We start from the raw sequence: 23,476 nt of genomic DNA on the forward strand, positions 1-23,476 counted from the left end.
TTTTCAGATATTATAAGGTGCATCAGTTGTTTCGTTTTGGTACCATAAACCCAATACATTTCCTGTCTCCCATTCTCATGACTAATACACTATTAGTAGCAGGGATGAAAATAAGACTCCCATTGCATAGCAGTTTGATCCATTCTTGGTTTTACTATGGGTTTAATAAGACAGAACTGAGCTTCTTACCTATACACTGGGGCTAACAAAACACATATTAAAACCTGGAATGAGTGAAATTGCAATGCAATAGGAGTCTTATTTCCATCTCTGTTTAGCAGTATTAGAAAACGATTCAGTACCATCAGCCAATCAGCTTCTAGCACTAGCAGGCTTCTTTCTATCAGATGGTAGATGCCCACTGGAATATCACTGCATAAACTGTGAATCATACTTAAAATCAATCTGTGCAAGTGCCGGCTTTATCATTTGGACAGCAAATACAATCCAAATTTACTTATTATCCACCAAAACTGGCCAATCAATACTTTGTACCAATGAAAGAAGACAGTCCTGTACCCAGAACTGACGAATCGGCCAATCACAACCTCGACTGGAGCTCAGCATCTTTCAACAACAAACCAAGTCACGGACAGTTCAGGAATATTGCTCCATCCAAATAATAGGCACTGTCCATATAAACTACAAGCAACTCTAACAAGAGCACCTTTATTTTTTCTCTAATTATGTTTGTGACGCTTTATGAACATTTTCGGGACTATTTTCCTGAAGCATTTCTCAGTGGAAGGGTACCCAATGAATCTAGGCTTTAAATAGTTTTTTTAAAAGAAAATAATGAGAACACGTGTTTTCTAATGGTGCTGGTACTCTCTCGATGCAGGCTGTCCCGTGTGGTAGTTGACCTTGACTTTTTTTAGCGCCCTCACCTTCGGCTCAGGACTCATAACACCAGTCATGATCAACAACCTTCATCGACGGGCACTGTAGTAACAGCCATTGTATTATTATTATGATTATTAGCTGTGGTATTACTTTTAGATGCATTATTTTATATTTTTAGTTTTCATCCACTTTTGTGTACGTTACCCCTTATCAGAAACAAAAGTACCAAAATGGGAAGCTCTGTACTGATGCACAATCCAATTTCTAGTTTACTGTAAACATAGGCTCATTAAGGATATGCATGCATGCTGCTGGTTTATTGTTTATAACTTCACTTTCGATTTGTTAAGTCTGTTAAAACTGATACTTGATATATACTGTAAGATAAAAGATAAGTGTGAACCATCACACCTATAGCTTCATTAACAACTCTGATAGTTTTTTTTTTAATGAAAGAATAAAAATAAGTTATACATCCTTGCTAAGATCTAATTGCAAAACAGAAGCTGTACAAAAGTAATTTACTGTGTCAGCCTTCCAGCTGTGTTTGTAATTTCACCAGACATGTGCACTCAGCATTTGCAAAATGTGTTATTGCTGCTGGAAGTCCAGATAAATTATCCCATTTAATATTTCCAGCTAAATCAGTTTCTGTGACCATTTCACTTAGTCTGCTAAATTCTCTCAGCTGGGTCCATAGCTCCAAGGTGTTGCAAAGTCTGGCAGAGTCTGATTTCTTTTTAGATTGGCTTCAGTAACATCAGAACTGAACAAATCTATATTTATTGTGTTGGTCTAAGAAGGGGAAGGTGGACTCAGATCCCTCAGAACCAAGTGCACCTGGTACACCAGGGCGTAACCCTTAATCTGACCCCCATTAACCTGTAAGAAATACAGTAGTTACAGAAACCACATAGAACTAGGTAGCCATTTCTTAATGCACTGGGAGTCCAAGGAAACCAACGTAAATGGTCATAGTCTGTTTTTAGAAACTGCAAAGTGTCTTATTACAACAACAAAAAACCTATACTATTCATAAAAGCAAATGGCTTCAATACATAATCACAAAGATAAAACTAATGATTTATTTGAAGATTGCTGTTAAAATGTCGGTCTGTTGATACTAATCAATAATTATGATTTAATTCATGCAATTTAATTGAGCACATATATGTGTTTGTAATTGCAATGTCTAATTTGCTAGAGGAAAACATAAACCCATTGTTTAATACCAAGAGGCTATGCATGCATCAGTTTAAAATGAAAAGCCTCTTCAAGGCCAGCCTTAGTTAAGATTCAGGGTAGTGCAGGGTATGATCAATAGCTATGGCCTTGCATGGCAAGTGGAATTTCCAAGATGTGCTTTAAAAAATGAATGAGGCAAATGCATTCAGCGCATCAATACTGGAACTGATCATGAACTGAAGATATGCAACCTTAAGGCACCGCAGGGCAAAATCACAATAATATCAGCATAAGGCTAATATACTGATACTGTACCACTGATATAGTGGGAATCCTTGTGATATACACTGGTGAGTGCACCAGCTTGGGATAATAGCACAGTCGGTCCTGTAAGAGCTATAATCTTGAATTGTTATCTTTCCAACAGCAAGGGGGGTAATCTTCAGCAGGCATAACTTCTGCCCTAATAAGGAGTCTATGCAGTGTCCTGAGTGCTCATTTTGTCAGGCGGTTTCAGTTACTCTCATGTGAAAACCCATCAGGATGCTTAATGACCCTGCACACCAACTTGCGGTCAGGAGCCCACATTTATTTGTATTTCTGTCACTGTGGCTTTCGTCTGCAGTGCATAAAGAGGAGTGGAACAGGACAGCGACCGTTTGAGGTGCTATATCAGTTTAAAAAGTCTAGCACAACAAAAATCATACTCATTCCCTACTGCTTTATATCATCTCCTGTGCTTGAAAGCTAAGACAGGCTTCATAATGTAGTATTTTAAGAGTGAAAATAAATCTATACTTTGGGATTTAAAATTCTTTATTCCATGCACCAAATATAGTTACCAAACCAGAAATAATAAAACTCAAACTTTCAATTTAGGGGCTTGTAAGTGTTTTTTCTGAGATTCCAATGACGATTTGGAGTTTTAACATGGGGATTTGTTACGTGAGCGGGTCGTCACTGAACAATACTTTGCAATGCGTATCTTCCTGGCTACCAACACAAGCTGAATTTCGTTTGTTTGTTTGTGGGTGCTTACCCTCATGCTTTTCTTTGTTGTTTTTGCATTTTTACCAATAACAGTTTAGCGTTTTCTTTTTTAAAGTGTTAGTATTATATGTGCTAACAAAAAAACCTATGGACTCTGCAATTGCTGGATAAAGCAACCCATGGATACAAAATCACACCACCGGCAGGAAAGTACTTAAAAGCAAAAGAGGATCCGCGTCAGCAAAGTGGTGAGACCATTCCTTTTTTTTTTTTTATCAATCTTCGCTGCTGGATTTGTTTACTTTGTTATTTTGCTTCATTTTGTTGCTGGATTTGTTTACTTTGGTACTTTGTTTCTTTATATATATAGAAGAGAGAGAGAGAGAGAGAGAGAGAGAGAGAGAGAGATTTCTGTATATTTGCAGATATCATTTGTATATATTCTCTGTCTCACTTACCTGTCTTCTCTTTTTCTATCTGTCCTGTGTTTGTACAGTTGTGTGTGTATACATTTCCACGCACTGGGTGCATTAGATGATAGTTTGTTTAGAGAACCGTGGATTCATGTCTTCTTTTTATGTCAGCTGGTTTGGTTGAGTCTTTCTTTAAGATTGTTCTTAATAATCTTCTTTTTTTATAAGAGTAACTTAGATTGGCCTTAGTGTTTCAAACTAGACTGTTACACCGTAGTAGTTAATCCTGCGGAGCGGACGCTGTCCTGGGTTGTGGTCGTGTGTAGGGGTAGATGCCCCTGGGGTTGGTGCTGGCTCCATAGCTTCAGCTGCCAAGTTCATACGAGTCTGCAACACAACATAAAACAAAATACAGTAAGCTTTTGCTCAGCGACTGTCTATATGGCTATGGCCATGTAGTAGCCTTGAGCTGTGGTGCAGACGCTTTTTTGAGCTCCACGCGGCCCCCCCCCGACCAATCCAGACCTCCCGATCAGCTCGGTGCTGGGTGAGCCTACCTGCTCAATTACTTCTTTAGCAATGCGTCTCCTGTTGGGCATCCCAGCTGCTTCATTGCTTCCTTAGCAACGCGTCTCCTGTTGCGCATCCCAGCTGATTCCATAAAGGCACACATGCACCCAAGAACCAGCGACAGGGTCTCCCTGTCACAGGAGTAAATAGCTTTGTGTTGGTTATTTCTTCACCATTGGATGAGACAATTGAGACCCCCACTCTTTGTTCAAGTTAAGTTATGCCTTGCAAAATTAGATAACTAATTTTTTGTACTTTCATCACCTCTCCTTTTATTCTCAGGTTTTAACCTTCAGTCTGCACGTTTCAACACAGACATCTCATAGTTTGACGCTTCAAGAAATCAATCTTCCAGTGACCGTGGAGATGAGCCTTCAGGATAAATGGGTTTGTCCTCCTGACTAGTTTCTCATCTGCTCTGACATTATTTTCTCAAGCTGACAGCATTGCTACTCTGAGCTTAGCTAACCAGGACTTTACCAGCAATACCTTCAACTCAACACTCCTCTCAGTAGTGCTCTGCTTCTTTTGAAACTCTGCTCATCAGAGGCACAGATACTCAAAGTCTCGTAACCAACTAAGGAGCTATACATTAATCATACTTATGACATCCATGACACGGATGATTCTGGACATGATTTGGAACTATCTCAACAGCTTCTAGAATAGCACCCTGCTCCTTGGAGATAAAGTTCATTAGACACCTAAGCCATACTGTATTTCAAAGGTGAAGTGAATCCACTGCAAAACTGTTTCATTTTGCTGAACTTTAGAACTCCTGTGGATTACCTTATAAGATGTGTTTTCATTGATTTTGAAGATATTGGTTTAGACCTTTTCTAGCCTCATTATTAAGTGATTATTAAGTATGCAATACTAAACTTTGAAGCAAGATTGTTCTCACAGGAAACAATCATCCTATTGCTTAGATCAGTTGTGAGGCAACAAATGTCTATTCAATACAAAAAGCAGTTTCATAATGCAAAGCTATTATGTGAATTAGTACATGGGAAATCTCAATACAAAATTAGCACACAGAAACTGTAGCACCTCACTTGAGAAATTCAGCTTTTATGAGTCCTTTCAGAAGCAGACCTAGTGCTTAAAAATACATATTTTGCCTCAATATGTAAGAACCCGGAAGTATGATGGAGAAAATATATCAGGATAGTAAGAAATGAAAAATAATGAAAATGTAGATTATATAAAGTGTCCTTTTAAGTAGCAACAATTATTCATTACCATTATGACCAGTTAATTCAGTGATTATGTATTACTTTTCTGTTACAATATATTATTATTATTATCATTAATAAAATTCTGACTAGAATCAACCACATTGGACATATTCTTTGAGAAGTAAATACTGTCTTTTGTTTGCTTAATGAATTCCTAAACAGCATTTTGTAAAGCAATGCAGATCTCAGCTTCCCCTAACTGCATTTAAAGATGATTATATACTCACCATTAAAACCCATTATCCTCCCACTATATAATTACAGTAGGCTATGATACTGTTGTTACAGTCATGATGTATTTCTGTTTATAGTGTTGTCTGTTAACTGTTCAATCAGCCATTAACACTAGAACCGCCACGGTAGTCATTTGGATGGTTTTCACTTTTAAAATTTAAATTACTCCTCGTGTGTGAAAGATACGTGGTTGTCTGTTCTTGACTTTTCCTAAAAACATGTATTAAATATACTGATGGTGTTTGAAAGTCAGAATCGCAAAAATAAAAATAGTTATAATAGCTACCTAGAACCACCAAAAAGTAGTCATTTTGATGGCATATTACAATACATGCTTTTATTGTTGGTATAACCTACAAGATGCTATTTTTTATATGTATACAAGCCTGTTTGTTATCTCTACCTCTGCTGAGTTTACAGCAGTATGTATTTTAATAGAATATTGCTCTTGACGTCTAGATATGTGATATCGAAATATTGTAATCCTATCAATTCCTTGCAGTACTGCCGTCTGGCTGTCTTATAATATTACAATTACAAGAATTTTTCAAGAAATCTTGATATTTTTGTGTTTTGATTTGAGAGCAACTACAGATATATTTGCCTTGGCATCAGAAACCCTTTCTATACAGTGCTATTGCAGACGCACATATCTGATTCCAGAAGTGTTTGAATATTTTGTATATATAGAGGCACTTTTTTTTGTTGTTTATGCAGAAGAGGCTTTGATTAAAATGCGTATTAAAACACAAATAATTATAAACTGTTTTGCAGTTGTTTTTTTTGTTTAATTACACAGTTGCTGATTTCCCACCTGTAATTCTATAATGTATCTGCTACAACTCTAAGTTAAAGAAATCTCTGTTTTCAGGATTTTCTTTTCAAATAGTCTTGCATGGTTTTGGTCCCGCCCCATCAGTGACTCCTTTCAGGTCAGTAGCCAACCAGCTGCTTCCCCTAATTACTGACATGCTTTGCATCCAGGAAGATGCTTAACCCTGAGGACACTGCTGAAATAACCTAGGAAGTACTGTATCAGTGTAGCAGATGTCTGTGAAAGTTAGGCGTGCAAACTGAGAATTCTCTTACCTAGTGTAGTACCAGGTGTATGTTCCTTTCGAATATGCACATTCAAGACCCATATAGTGAATGGGTGTGCATAACAAGAAAGATTTATGAAGGTATATTGTCAGCTAAAACCACATTACAAAAACAGGTGGCTTGAGGTCAGGTACAGTACCGTGTTGCACATTCAGTAAAAACGGAATTAAGAGGAAAGACTTAAGAGGATTAGGAACATCACTGATACTTTCCAGTTAACATTATACTGGTTAGGATTATACATTGTGAGGAGTGTTGTACTACTAACTATTTGCTTCAGGTTTAAAAATGTTAAAACCTTGTGGGTAAACATTGAAGAAAATGTGTAATACTGTATAGACCATGTTAACCTGCAAGGCTGTCAAGCTCACTTGTGAAGGGTTTTTAAAAAAAAACAATCTTCACTTTCCACCTGCTAACTAGGAATATAAAGTCACAACCAAATTCCACAAATATTCCAAATAAAATTCACAATTTACTCCCTTGCACATGTTTTGTTATATAGGTCTGTGCCTGTGCTGGAAGTGTTATAGTTCAGAGTGAAGTTATTGAGTTTGTGGTACTTTTACTTCCCTTGCCTGCCTCCTGGGTTATCTGAAGGCCTCCTCTTAACAATCAAGCTATTTCTGATTTGTGCGAGGAGCTAGGAAAGAGTCACCTAGGAGTCATGCTCTACCTATCTTGTCAAGGCATAACTGCAGCAATGTCTTTCTCTGTGACACTAGAACTTTTCAAAGACCTGTGGGAGAAATTACTGGCGTACTGCAGACAGCTATAACTGTATGTTCTCAGGTTACATCTGTATTGGTCAAGACAGACAGTGGACCTTCTCTTAAAGCAAGTAAAAAGTTCCACAGTGGATTGAAATAAACCCATGTAAAACTTGAAACAAATTACTCAGAACTATTATTCAACTCATCCTTCCTGACATTCTTTCTTGTTATCCAGTACTATGAGAACTGCTGTATTCCTCAGAAAATGTGCATTTGCCTGCAGCCAATGGAGTTTATCCAGATGTTATCAATGTATGATGGTTTGCATACTCGTGCTTTGTATTTTCAGTGGATTCTGTTGTAGCTTTGAGGAATCTTTCACAATATTTATAAATACATCTGTTTTATTCCAAAATCATGAGACATTGTGCAGGGTTAATTAAAGTTGCACAGAATGTCTTTTTTTGTTATTTGCGAGCAAGATTTTGGTTGATCTCAGCAGTCCTTGATAGACATTAGACATCAACTGTGTTCAAATGAAGAAAAAGGAACACTTAGGGTTCAATTCAAGGGAACATCTGAGCATCGGCAATGCTTGACTTGCAGGAAAGAGAAAGGGATCCTGGTGCTAGACTGGAATGTGGAGACAGGACTCATCTGTGCTCCAGCGTTGGGACAGGGAGTATCAAGGCTGGAATTAAGAGTCAGACATCTGTGGCCCAAGAGCAGGAAGGAAAACATCAGTTACATTCAGGTTAGTAGAGCACCAATCTGGCCACGTTCGGAGTCAGAAATCTCCAGAATGCAAAGCCAGAAATCTCCGATTCAGACACAAATTAGGCTGTTTCAAGAATGATCTATGCTTATTCCCGACCCACCCTATTCTCCAAACAGTTTTTGGAGCAAAGAGCTTCACAGTTATCAGTGATTCTGTGTTTCAAAGCCTATAAACAAGGAAACAAATATGTCAGATAAATGTATTGCAGATAAATTGCCATTGTCATCTCCGCCATCTTTGTGTCCTGTCATGTTGACAGTGATGTAAGCACTAATACTATAGGCTGTAGGTGGGCACATGTGCAAATGCTGCCTATTGTGATTGGAGGGGCCGGTCGACTCTGGTTTGGGTGCTCGCAAGAGTGTCCAGCAGCGTGTGTCTGGTTTGGGTGTTCATGAGAGCGTCCGCCAGAGTGTGTGTGTGTGCAAATAAAAAGGATTTGAAGAACAGGAATCAAGCATGTCTTCTCCGTTTCCTGAATCCTTTGCCAAAACGCTACAATATTTTTATTCTAGATATTTGAACATAGTGAACACTTTATACATTTTTATTCTAATTATTTGAATATAGAGAACACTTTATACATTTTTATTCTGGTTATTTTAACATAGAGAGCACATTATAATGGCACGATAACATGGTTTTGAGGGCCTTATTATTTGCAACGTCACATCTGTATAGCACAAGGAAGACTTTAAAGTATGTGTTCCTAATTAATAAAGGCTTGACTTAACAGGTGCACTGCTGAACTAACAAAGACTTCTCAATTAGTCACAATCTGTATTATCTGGTGTATCTCTTGGGCACGACTAAATAGAACTTCTTTCTTGGTTAATTCATGATCTGTCTTACCAATTCAGCTCTGTGATGTCATCTGTATAATAAAAGTATTAAGTAGACTGTATGGCTTGTGCCCAAGTACAAGTACAAACAAACAAGTATTCATAACGAGTAGCCTTTTTTTTTTCTTGTACAAGTAATACACAAGTAGAATCAGACTCTTGTCGGAGATATATTACTTTCACTTTCCAGGACAACTTTTCTTGAAGAATATCATTTATTAAAATATGTTTTTTTAATTTAGTTGATATTGGGTAACTTGAGGATTTTAGTCTTTTTCAAGGCTAGTCCTTCAGTTTGTGTGTGTGTGCTCAACCCTGCAGCTAATTGTATTTTTATTTTTCAAAGAAAAAATAAATGACTAGCGTATCATTTATTTAAAGGTGTTTTTGTGCTGGATTTCATCTTTTTTAATGTTTTTGGGGATCTTTGTCTTGTCTTTGTTTTGCTAGAACAGCCATTCTTTGTCATAAACCTCTCTGTATTTTTCCATGGCGAGTATTTTTTTTTTTTTTTTATCATTTTGGATATGGCTTCACCCTGCTGGACAACATAAAACATTATGACATGCATTGAAGCTGTTCTCTGATTGGTCAATTCCTTAGTTGTTGCACGACAAATCACAAAAAATGGGATTCAATTCTATTTATTTCATGTCACTCCGGTGTCACCCCTGCGTCGCCTGACGTGTTGCCTGGGGTGAAAAAGATACATCAAAAGTATAGGCTCCATTCATTTCATCGCATCACTGCACAGTTCCGCTTGTCACATCACGTCTGGTGTGTAGCAGCGTTTAAACTCATGTTCATTGTGCTGGTAATGATACATTCCTACCTGCTAAAGCTCACTTTGAGCCATCAGAAGCCAGCTATCAATCAGCATTATTATCAGGGTCACATGGAGCAATAATTTGCATGATTGTCTTCCAAGAACAGCAATGTAGAAATCACTAAAGCCTGTTAATTTGGACCTGATGTCAAATTAGGGGTACAATCAAGATTATAAATATGTGTAGAAATATGAATATATGTTTTACCTAATAGAGACACATTCCTCAAACAGTAATATAGATATAACTATGCCGGGATATGCACGTTATGTTATTTTCTGTATTGTGTGCCTGCAGTTGCAAAGTCAACTAGTGATGAATGATGGTTTCTAAGAGGGTGTATGAAACAGTAACAGTCAATCAGGTTGCCCTGGTACGCTTGTATTATACACATGAATGGCTGAATCAAATTGAAGTAAAAGAGTGCAGGGAGTCTCCAGCACTCCACTGAAAATGAGTCATTCAGCACTCTGGCCCGTGGCCCACATGAGGGAAAGCTGTACTGAGCAGAGCAGGCTCTGGAACAGCTTTCACAATATCTTTCAGTGGGAGTCCACAATACAGGGGACAGGTTAAAAAGAAAGGGGATTTCTATGACAGCACCTGTGGATCACAGCTGCAGCAATCACCCAATAAACCCACTGCCTTCCACAATCCACTACTGGCATGATAGAGACATGGATGAAACCTACCCAACAAAATCCAGATTCTGCTGCTGCAGCCATACTGAAATCACAGCCGCAGGACATATACAGTATTGAACAGTATGCAAAAACTCTATTTGTATGACATTTCTAATGGTTTTGAACTGGAAATCATAGGAATTGTGTCCAACTAAAACTAGCCTTGGTGAATGTTAACAAACAAACTGGACCTATCAATTATATGTTAGTGTAAAATGAAACAGGATTGTGCTACTGACTGCAGCTTTAAATTGAGTGAAATCACTGGTAGTCATCCAGTATTAGGAACTCTCTACGGGAAAGAAACAGGCTAAGTAGTCTTATTATGGGCCAGCATGATAGTTTCTGACTGATCTACCATACATTCATTTTAAGAGATACCTTTTTTAATTCTCTATTGCCTTATTTAATTCTCTTTTCAGAAAAAGCAGCACATTCTTAAATTCAGAAATTTAAAGTAGCAGATGTCTCAGTCACTAGCCGAGATAAACCTTTGTTTTAACAATAACAATAAATCCATCCTGTAAATGGTAGCCCGGTGGAGTAGGTACAGTGACTAGGCTTCTGCTTCTGCTGATGTTATTTCACAGTCTGACCCTTTTTCTTGATATCACAGACCGTATTGAATGCTTGGTCATAAAAGTATAGCAAAGAAGGGTTTAGCCAGGTTTCCTGTTACATACAACCCATAGGGTTGTCAGGACAGCAAGATGATTCTGCCAGTCCCACTGGAATGACCTGTTTTTCAACCCTAGATGTCAGGATAATAATACATTTGCAGGTAATGAAGCTAGGTGAGACCAAGAGTACAATTAAGGCAAACCACTGTGCCTCTCGGCCAGCAGCTTCTGTCTCTCAACTGTCAGAAAGCTGTGATGGCCCGGTTCAATTCTCCACCAGGATTTGCAGCCCTGCCTGATTTGGTGGCAATTATTTTTGAGGGCTGCACTGGATGTCATGGGACATTAGCCCCTAGTGAACTCAGCCTCCCCTTTGTGCAGAACTGTAGTGTTTTGCTTTTCACATGATAGGACTCAGGAGTTCAAATTACTAACAGATGTGTATGGAGTAGTATGTTTCTGCCTGTTGAGGGTAACAAAGATACAATACTGTACTTTGAAGGATTTAACATTTTGGGACAATGTTGGAATATTGCATTCTTCTGATTTTGCTCTATAGGACAAAACAATAATATTTGCGATAGATCAGGGCATATTTAAATGCATATTGACATTATCCCAGTATTAAAAATAACAATGCTAGGTTAAGAGAAATAGGCTGTCAATGGACAGTGAACTTGTTCTTATTATGTGTCTTGTTGAAGCAAAACATGCATGAAAGAGGATTTTAATGAACAAAAACTGCAGTGTTAAATATTGAAATAACATGTTTAGTAGTGGGTTAACATGGGTTAAATAAATAATAATATTTTTCTTTTTGAAAAACAAACTAAAAAAGGACAAATGGTATCTTCAGTGTGTCTGTCTTGGTCCTGGTTTAGAATGATGATGTGGTATGGGAGTTGGGCGATGACAGGAAGCACAATTGAAAAGCATTGTTCCTGATATATCCCTTAAAAGGGTAAATCCATGTGGGGCATGGGTTCCACAGTATTATCAGTAACACTTTATATCAAAGTGCTGCTTATTAATGTTTTATAAATACATAATAGATGTGTAATAATTGTTATAGAGTGTTAATAAGCATTATATATGATTTATAACCATGAAATAACCATAGACAGAATTACGTTTAAACATCCCAAAGTACAATAGGTGGCTAAAAACTGTCCCCTTTATACAACTGTAATTCCATCTATGGCTAGTGCATGGTTATAAACCATCTATAATGCTTTATTAACACACTAACACAATTATTATGCATATATTATATATTTATAAAACATGTATACAACATTAATAGGCAGCATCTTAATATAAAGTGTTACAGTATTATCAAATTAGTAAATACAACTGGTATAACAGAAATGTGTAACTGGATCAAGCAGTTGATAGTAATTGTTGGTACTACAGTGCCTTGCGAAAGTATTCGGCCCCCTTGAACTTTGCGACCTTTTGCCACATTTCAGGCTTCAAACATAAAGATATGAAACTGTAATTTTTTGTGAAGAATCAACAACAAGTGGGACACAATCATGAAGTGGAACGAAATTTATTGGATATTTCAAACTTTTTTAACAAATAAAAAACTGAAAAATTGGGCGTGCAAAATTATTCAGCCCCTTTACTTTCAGTGCAGCAAACTCTCTCCAGAAGTTCAGTGAGGATCTCTGAATGATCCAATGTTGACCTAAATGACTAATGATGATAAATAGAATCCTCCTGTGTGTAATCAAGTCTCCGTATAAATGCACCTGCACTGTGATAGTCTCAGAGGTCCGTTTAAAGCACAGAGAGCATCATGAAGAACAAGGAACACACCAGGCAGGTCCGAGATACTGTTGTGGAGAAGTTTAAAGCCGGATTTGAATACAAAAAGATTTCCCAAGCTTTAAACATCCCAAGGAGCACTGTGCAAGCGATAATATTGAAATGGAAGGAGTATCAGACCACTGCAAATCTACCAAGACCTGGCCGTCCCTCTAAACTTTCAGCTCATACAAGGAGAAGACTGATCAGAGATGCAGCCAAGAGGCCCATGATCACTCTGGATGAACTGCAGAGATCTACAGCTGAGGTGGGAGACTCTGTCCATAGGACAACAATCAGTCGTATACTGCACAAATCTGGCCTTTATGGAAGAGTGGCAAGAAGAAAGCCATTTCTTAAAGATATCCATAAAAAGTGTCGTTTACAGTTTACCACAAGCCACCTGGGAGACACACCAAACATGTGGAAGAAGGTGCTCTGGTCAGATGAAACCAAAATCGAACTTTTTGGCAACAATGCAAAACGTTATGTTAGGCGTAAAAGCAACACAGCTCATCACCCTGAACACACCATCCCCACTGTCAAACATGGTGGTGGCAGCATCATGGTTTGGGCCTGCTTTTCTTCAGCAGGGACAGGGAAGATGGTTAAAATTGATGGGAAGATGGATGGAGCCAAATACAGGACCATTCTGGAAGAAAACCTGATGGAGTCTGCAAAAGACCTGAGACTGGGACGGAGATTTGTCTTCCAACAAGACAATGATCCAAAACATAAAGCAAAATCTACAATGGAATGGTTCACAAATAAACATATCCAGGTGTTAGAATGGCCAAGTCAAAGTCCAGACCTGAATCCAATCGAGAATCTGTGGAAAGAACTGAAAACTGCTGTTCACAAATGCTCTCCATCCAACCTCACTGAGCTCGAGCTGTTTTGCAAGGAGGAATGGGCAAAAATTTCAGTCTCTCGATGTGCAAAACTGATAGAGACATACCCCAAGCGACTTACAGCTGTAATCGCAGCAAAAGGTGGCGCTACAAAGTATTAACTTAAGGGGGCTGAATAATTTTGCACGCCCAATTTTTCAGTTTTTTATTTGTTAAAAAAGTTTGAAATATCCAATAAATTTCGTTCCACTTCATGATTGTGTCCCACTTGTTGTTGATTCTTCACAAAAAATTACAGTTTCATATCTTTATGTTTGAAGCCTGAAATGTGGCAAAAGGTCGCAAAGTTCAAGGGGGCCGAATACTTTCGCAAGGCACTGTATGATATTTTAATAAGATTAGGTAACCCATTTAAGATCTGGACTGCATTATTTTTCCTGCTGGTAATGCCATTGTGTATCAGCTAAACGAAGGACAATGACTATAATTGATTTTAATGACTCGGTTCCAAGAATTATGCAAGTGTAAATTTTTCTAATCACAGAGAGTATGTTGAGGTTGTCTTTTAGGGTGGTGTTGTTTTTAGGAATGTGAAATTACTGTTGTCTGTTTCTGTTTATCTTGCCGGGACACTCTTATAAAAGGGGCCTCGGTCTCAATGGGTTTTTTCCTGGTTAAAGAATGAATACATCAAATAAAATAAATAAAAATGGTACCACATATAAAATACTGTACAGTATCATGCAGAACCACCTTGCACATAAACATTTGGCTAACATACCATATAGTTATTAATATCGGCCTTTTTATTCTTTCCACCGGAAATATAGGAAACAATGAGACATTTCCTTAGTGCAACTGTGAAAGTATCACTTTTCCAATGCCCCAGTTGTAACTTCACTCAAACTAAAAGCACAGCAGTGAGGTTACTGAGATAATGGTGCTGACAGTAATGCGTCAGACATTGACAATTCAAATCCCAGAGGTCCTATACAGATATAAGAGTGATATAGCAGCTTACTGGGAAAATGTTCAGGTTAGGGTTGCTTGCATGGTATATAAAATGATTGCCTTTTCATATCCTTGGGCAGAAAGTGACTGCTATCATTTGATGCTGTCAGGGTAGACAGAATTCTTCCTAGAAAATGCCAACAAACATTTTTTTTAGTAATATGTGAGCTGGTAAAGTGAAACTTTCAAACTGTGCTTTAAAAAGCAAGATAACAAACTAAGTGCCTTTTTTACGAAAGGGCATTAAATGCAGCTGTAAAGTGCACATTAAGTAGTGAGCCTAACGTGCACCATAAATCTAAATGCACTGTCCCATTTACTGACATAAAATGCATTCATTTACGTACACACTATCTGGCTAATGTACATACCATAGTGTGCACACTACATGTATTGTGAGCGATAATTTAATGTGCACGATAATGTCCAAGACTTACCCATGACTGCTGTGATATAAAAGGTCCCAGCAGTCCAGGCATATCCTTTGGTCAGTGGTTTATTGTGAAAGGTGGAGGTGGCTTACATTGACCGGATATGAGCGATCAACAGACCCAGCCCTCCGCAGGGGACAGGCAGAGGCAACGCAAACTAAAACTGCATGTTGAGGAGTTAGAAATTCTAGTGGAAGAGGTTGTTTTAAATGATAATACCTTGTTTGGTCCAGTATTTTATTTAACCACTCTATTATTTGTATCAATGTAATGAACTATAAAATAAAAGCTAAGAAATTATAACATTAATTCATGTTTATTCACGCTTAATATAACTTGTTATTTACAGGTAATTTACACTGGTCTATATGAAAACTTTAATGCAAGTAATGCCTCCATGATGCCAGATAGATTTCAGACCAGAGAAATAGGTTTAAATAGCGCACCTATCAGTGGTTAAAGCCTGGTTTCCAAATAAACTAATTATCACTCACTTTAAGGTGCACACTATGATTATCACCCTTTAGTATATACGGTGTGAATAAAGCTCATCTCATTCAGAGCGGACTGCCTCGTTTAAATCCATTATCATACATTGCCATACAAATCACATATTCATTCTGATTACCATAGTGTGGCACAATGAAATCAGTGTGTTGGCATAATATGCCCACTATTTCGCACGACAATTAATTCATGGGGTGTCCGCTGGGCTGTAAGGATAGAGCAGAGGAAGCAGAAATGAGCTGTTAGTAAGACAGTATCGAGCGGAGGACTCGCGGCCACGGATAAAGTGACGAGCCCGAAGCTCGGAATTAGGTGTGGGCTTAGAGAGGCCCGGCCTTGAAATTAGGATAGCAAAGAAATCCCGACCGATGAGCTCTACTATTGCCATGGACAGACCTTGGTCGAAGGTCACGTTCCTGAGGATCTGAAAACATATAAAAGGGCTCTTATCGGCAGAGGCACCTCTTGGGGCGATAGGAATGGTCCAACAGCTTAGGACTGAAAGGAGAGTAAGGATAGTGTGGCCAGAGGTCCCCTCTGACTCATTCGGTGAAAACCCCCCTAATGCAAGGACGAGGTAACTCAGCTAACCGGAGGTCGGGGGAGTGGATCCGCACTTAACCCTCCAAAGGGGGTACCCCTCCAGTGCATAACATAAAAGAAACGGCTGGAAATAATGGAAAAGGAAGGGACATACGAGACAAACTGGAGACAAAATAGTGTTAGTGTGGTATAGTTATGTGATTACCTGCCACTCAGTGGAGAGAAAAAAAAAACCTTCCTAGAAGGGGAAAACCTCTGGTGGTCAGGTAGCATCCACTCCGGGCATACTAGCTAGTCTTTGATGGCTATTGCTATGTCGATAGGGGATGAACGGATGTATGAATCGACTGCTGCAGAGGACCTGTGCCCCATGCTTCTCGACCGGACAGAGATCAATGTCGGCTCTGGCTGTGGAAGTTGCTGCTCAATCCGAAATGATTGGGGAGAAAGCAGGTTCTAGAGACGACAGTGGTGAGACCACCCTATGTGTTAGTTAATATGGGATTGATCAGCGATTTGCTACTATCATGTCTGTTTGGAATGGAAAAGGTGAACTTACATTCAGAGAATTGTGTTTCATAACTTCAGTCATTCTCCTAATAGTGGAACTCCTTAACTCATAATCAAGTCTCGTACCACGTCTCTCACCATGTACAGTGCCTTGCATAAGTATTCACCCCCCTTGGACTTTTCCACATTTTGTAGTGTTACAACCTGGAATTAAAATGGATTTAATTAGGATTTTTTGTCACTGATCTACACAAAATAGTCCATAATGTCGAAGTGGGGAAAGAAATCTACATATTTTTCAAAATTATTTACAAATAAAAAACTGAAAAGTCTTGATTGCATAAGTATTCACCCCCTTTGCTGTGGCACCCCTAAATAAGCTCTGGTGCAACTAATTGCCTTCAGAAGTCACATAATTAGTTGAATGGAGTCCACCTGTGTGCAATTAAAGTGTCATATGATCTCAGATTAAATACACCTGTTTCTGGGAGGCCCCAGAGTTTGTTAGAGAGCATATCTAAACAAACAGCATGATGAAGACCAAGGAGCTATCAAAACAAGTCTGGGATAAAGTTCGGGTGAAGCACCAATCACGGTTGGGTTATAAAAAAAATATCCCAAACATCCCCCGGAGCACCGGAGCCCCGTTTAATCCATTATTAAAAAATGGAAAGAATATGGCACAACCACTAAGGCCGTCCACCAAAACTCTGTGACCAGGTAAGGAGCGCATTAGTCAGAGAAGCAACCAAGAGGCCAATGGTAACTCTGAAGGAGCTGGAGAGATCCACAGCTGAGATGGGAGTAACCGTCCATGGGACAACTATAACCCGGATGCTCCACAAAGCTGGGCTTTATGGAAGAGTGACGAGAAGAAAGCCATTGCTGAAAAAAAACCATATCAAATCCCATTTGGATTTTACTAAAAGGCATGTGGGTGACACAGCAAACATGTGGAAAAAGGTTCTCTGGTCTGATGAGACCAAAATTGAACTTTTTGGCCTTAGCGCAAAATGCTATGTGTGGCGCAAAGCTTACACTGCTCATCACCCTGAGAACACCATCCCCACGGTGAAGCATGGTGGTGGCACCATCATCTTTTGGGGATGCTTTTCATCGGCAGGGACTGGGAAACTGGTCAGGATTGAGGGCAAGATGGATGAAGCCAAATACAGGGAAATTCTAGAGGAAAACCTGTTTCAGTCTGCAAGAGACCTGGGACTGGGGCAGAGGTTCACCTTCCAGCAGGACAATGACCCTAAACACACAGCCAAAGCTACACTGGAGTGGTTTAAAAACAAGAACCCGAATGTCTTAGAATGGCCCAGTCAAAGCCCAGACTTCAATCCGATTGAGAATCTGTGGCAAGACTTGAAAATTGCTGTTCACCAACGATCCCCATCCAACTTGACAGAGCTTGAGCAATTTTGCCTAGAAGAATGAGCAAAAATTGCAGGATCCAGATGTGCAAAGCTGGTAGAGACTTACCCAAAAAGACTCACAGCTGTAATTGCTGCCAAAGGTGCTTCTACCAAGTATTGACTCAGGGGGATGAATACTTATGCAACCAACAAATGTCTTTTTTTTGTTAACTTTTGTGTCACAATAAAAAATATTTTGCACCTTCAAAGTGTTAAGTATGTTGTGTAAATCAAAAGGTAAAAATCCCAATTAAATCCATTTTAATTCCAGGTTGTAACACTACAAAATGTGAAAAAGTCCAAGGGGGGTGAATACTTATGCAAGGCACTGTATAAACGTTTGTAGTATTTGAAAGGATGAGTGGACATATGACTAGATTTCTTAAGAATTCAAGCAGAAATGGCTGCCACGATCTGAGTATTGGAGGCAAGCTGGAGCGTTGGAAGCTCTGGAGGAGGACAGTTGTAGATTTAAATGGTAAACTAAAGCAACTTTTGCCTGCTGCAACAGTGAGCAGAGCTGAAGGAGGAGCCGAGATCTGCTGTAGTGAGCGGCGATTAAGAGTAGAGGGCGGGATCTGCTGAGCAGTGCGGCACACTAAGGAAGTAAACAATGGAGTGCTGTCAGTAGCGTGCAGTGGCCCAGCTGTAGAAAGTAAAGATCTGCTGAAGCAGTTATCTGTACTAGTGAATACTGGGCTGCCATCGGTAGTGTGCAGTTGCCTGCTGTAGAGTGCAGAGATCGGCTGAATGTGGATATTGGTCTTTGAGTGTTAAGGCGGATTAGATGGAGCCGAAAATGGGTCTGGCTTAGGGCAGAAATTAACCCTTTGTAGTCCATTGTCTGACTGGGTCCGACATTGCAATTATTCCTCTCAGGTCCTTTGTCGGACTGGGTCTGGGACTGGGTCCGACATCATTATAGAAATGCAAAAAACGTTTTTTGTCGTTTTTTCTCCTGAAAAAGTCGAGAAAACCATTCAATGGCCGAGTGGAAACGACAGGAGCCGAGACAAGTCGAAAAAAAAAAAAAAGGCGTATCTCATGAATAGTCATACATGGCCCATGGTATCAGATAATGGGGCGGTCGTAAGTAAACAAGCTGGCTGCCTGTGAATCAGTGCACAGAGAACACAGACATTTGCAGAGCTTTTTTGAGATGTTATAGTAATAAAATAATGACTTGGATCGCATTATTGAGGAGTTTGGTGATAAAACGAGTGATCAGGAGATGATTGATCGGCATGTACAACTATTATTATTATTATTATTTATTTCTATTTTATGACTTAGATTTTTCTTCAATATCAAGCTCCTGATGAACTATAATAAGTTATCTAATAAAACTAGCTGTTTGTAAAATTTTCACTCAACAGATTTACTAAACTATAGTTCATATGAGACAAGAAAAAAAAGCAATGAAGTTCTAAGAAAACAGTTTTGTAACCTCTATCCCGTTGACCTTGTGTAGTTTTTGTAGTCGGAAGGGACGGACAGAACAATTCCTGGCTGAGCAAATTGGTAGATAACAAGAAGGTGTTTGGGTCTCCAGAGAAGAGGAGGCATGGATATTTCTAAGAGACAGTGACACTGTTCGGGACTGCATCATGAGAGCAGGTCCTGGGAGGCCCAGTGACATGCTTCCACTGAAGTTTTGACATTGTGCTCAATGGAACGTGACAAGTGTCTACTGCAAAAACACAAGGGTAGCTTAGATGGTGTCAACAGAGCATGGGCCATATATCTAGATTCAATCTGATTCCAATCTGCTTTATGGCACCAAATATAAAAAAGCACTTATGCAGCTTTGCATTTCCTGATTGAACCCCTTGTCTGTTGAGGCCCTTTTGATGCTTTGTGCTACAAGAATTTTACACCAAAATTACCATATGATACCCCAGGCAAACTATACTTTTTTGTCACAGTGTGAACTTTTCATTGGTGACAAGTTTTTGTGTATTTTTAATTATGTGACCACAAAAATACAGCTATTATTGTATGCAAAATGCAACTTTTTCATAAAATGAATTATACCCACCCCAATTTCATGTGCCCAGTACGCCACCAAAGAATGAGATATCCAGGCAAAAATATATATTTTCTGACTGCACAAAATAAGGATTTTAGAAATAAGTAACATAACATCTCTCTTCAATGGTTTGTTACCCATAATCCTTCTGGAGCCCAAGGTAATCTTTCCGCATGAAATGAAAAAAGTGTTTTTTACTACCTTTGGTTAAGTTGGTTTGTTTTGAAGGTTTATTTATTCCTTCCAGTACTCAGGTACTGTGTGGTACTTTTCAACACACTCCTCCAAACAGAGGCCTGGCTGAGAGGGACAGCGTGGACAGTAGTATGCCCTTGCGGGAACTTACACGGCACCTTTATTGAGGATAGGCTTTTCTCCCAGACTGTGGCAGTGCTGGAATAAAATGCCGTTCACGAAGCCTTGCCACTATTTCTGATCTTTCAGTCTCTGGTTCTCCTTGTTATCAAACAAAAGGCTGGAGAACACAGAGGTCTGAAATTCAAGAAATGTGAGCTGAAGCTCTGGTGCCATACTTAGGAACACTACGTAGGCATTGCACAATGAGATCTGGACCATGTAAGTGCCAAGCTTCTTATACCATGGCATGGTCTTCCTGCAGAATTGTACAGTGAGATCTGGATCATGTACATGGCAAGCTTCTTATACCATGGAATGGTCTTCCTGCAGCATTGTACAATGAGATCTGGACCATGTAAGTGCCAAGCTTCTTATACCATGGCATGGTCGTCCTGCAGCATTGTACAGTGAGATCTGGACCATGTACATGCCAAGCTTCTTATACCATGGCATGGTCTTCCTGCAGCATTGTACAGTGAGATCTGGACCATGTAAGTGCCAAGCATCTTATACCATGGCATGGTCGTCCTGCAGCATTGTACAGTGAGATCTGGACCATGTACATGCCAAGCTTCTTATACCATGGAATGGTCTTCCTGCAGCATTGTACAATGAGATCTGGACCATGTAAGTGCCAAGCTTCTTATACCATGGCATGGTCGTCCTGCAGCATTGTACAGTGAGATCTGGACCATGTACATGCCAAGCTTCTTATACCATGGCATGGTCTTCCTGCAGCATTGTACAGTGAGATCTGGACCATGTACATGGCAAGCTTCTTATACCATGGCATGGTCTTCCTGCAGCATTGTACAGTGAGATCTGGACCATGTACATGCCAAGCTTCTTATACCATGGCATGGTCTTCCTGCAGCATTGTACAGTGAGATCTGGACCATGTACATGCCAAGCTTCTTATACCATGGCATGGTCTTCCTGCAGCATTGTACAGTGAGATCTAGACCATGTACATGGCAAGCTTCTTATACCATGGCATGGTCTTCCTGCAGCATTGTACAATGAGATCTGGACCATGTAAGTGCCAAGCTTCTTATACCATGGCATGGTCGTCCTGCAGCATTGTACAGTGAGATCTGGACCATGTACATGCCAAGCTTCTTATACCATGGCATGGTCTTCCTGCAGCATTGTACAGTGAGATCTGGACCATGTACATGGCAAGCTTCTTATACCATGGCATGGTCTTCCTGCAGCATTGTACAGTGAGATCTGGACCATGTACATGGCAAGCTTCTTATACCATGGCATGGTCTTCCTGCAGCATTGTACAGTGAGATCTGGACAATGTACATGCCAAGCTTCTTATACCATGGCATGGTCTTCCTGCAGCATTGTACAGTGAGATACAGTGAGATCTGGACCATGTACGTGCCAAGCTTCTTATACCATGGCATGGTCATATATATATGAGAGAGAGAGTTTGAAAACAGCAAACAGCTCTAAATCCAAGGAGAATCAGGATCCAACAGGATACTCATTAATCACTAGAAATACTTAATGAAGAAGAAAAGTATTGATAAATTGAAAAGTCATTATTTTAAATAATTTGCTGCAACTTTCCAGCATCCGTCTTCTTCAGATAGCATTCATATATATATATATATACAGTAGATAGATAGCATTTATATAGATATAATATATTGTTGAATATCATATATACAGTATATTGTTGCTTTGATGTTGTACGATTCAGTATTTTACTGTAATACATCGTTGTACAGTGGATCCCATTACAGAGGACATCTTGTGCTGAAGCCATCTCCCCAGGCTAACTCTCAATTAGAGGCCTTGATTAGCATGCTGGCCACGTTTGATCTTTCTAACTATAGCTTTTAATAATTACTGACATTTAGCAAGCAAAGAACTCAATTTGGTTTTTTGAAAAGACTACGGGTAAGATCAAATAAGCTTGTTGAGGGTTCAGTACACTTGATATAATATTTTAGATCGATCCCATTAGTAGAATTTAATTAACAATCAGTTACAACCCTGCTCATTTGATAGAACAGTACAGGTATTATTTTTAAATTTTCCAAATGACCTAGTGTATTATGTAATGTACTAATGTTTGATGCCTTTTTACACTTCAGTTAAAATCTGTTTATGTCACTCTGTTGGTGTTTTATGTTTTTTATTTTTACTCCGGTCACCACAAAATAGCTGACCTCACTACACTGATGAAGACATGGTAACACAGTACAATAAGTGTCTCTAAATACTGTGCATTTACATAGTAGTTACTTAGTAAATACATATGTACTTACACATAATTACAAAGTTATTATGCATAGTTACAATACACTTAATGTGTCAATGTTTTTGCATGATATAACCTTAATCCTAACCCTAACCCTAACTGTTTCCCTAACGCTAAACCCAACTCTAAACCTTTTCTGATACAATTGTGTACTTACATATATCATGCAAAAAAGGTTTACACATTAAGTACATTGTAACTATGTGTAGTAACATTATAATCAATAGTAGCCATTTACAGCCCTATAGATTCTATTAGAATTCCCGGAGTTTACAGTCTTATTATGTACAGCTGTAAGATTATAAAGTTTATTATGTACAGGTCGAGTGGGCATCTTAATCAACACAAATATGACAGTTCAATTTACTATGGTAGCGACACGGACTTCACAAAAACAAAAGAATGTTTAGTGCAAAACAAAAGCATTAAAAAAACAAGGGAAGGGAAATGGTAATGTGTGCTACTTTTCAAGCTATTGTAAACAGCTACAACTAATTATAACAACTAAAGTACACCAAAGTGTGCAATAAAAAGCCTGTCATTGTATCCTCTGGTGACATGGATACCCCACCATCAGTCTCGTCATTTATCTTCCCACCAGAAGCCTCGATACAATTACAGGGTTATTAAGCACACTTTGGTATAGTTTATTCCTTATATAATGATGTGTAAGTACCCATGCATTTATTAAG

This window comes from Acipenser ruthenus, chromosome 31 (assembly GCF_902713425.1).
Source record: "Acipenser ruthenus chromosome 31, fAciRut3.2 maternal haplotype, whole genome shotgun sequence".
Taxonomy (NCBI): Eukaryota; Metazoa; Chordata; class Actinopteri; order Acipenseriformes; family Acipenseridae; genus Acipenser; species Acipenser ruthenus.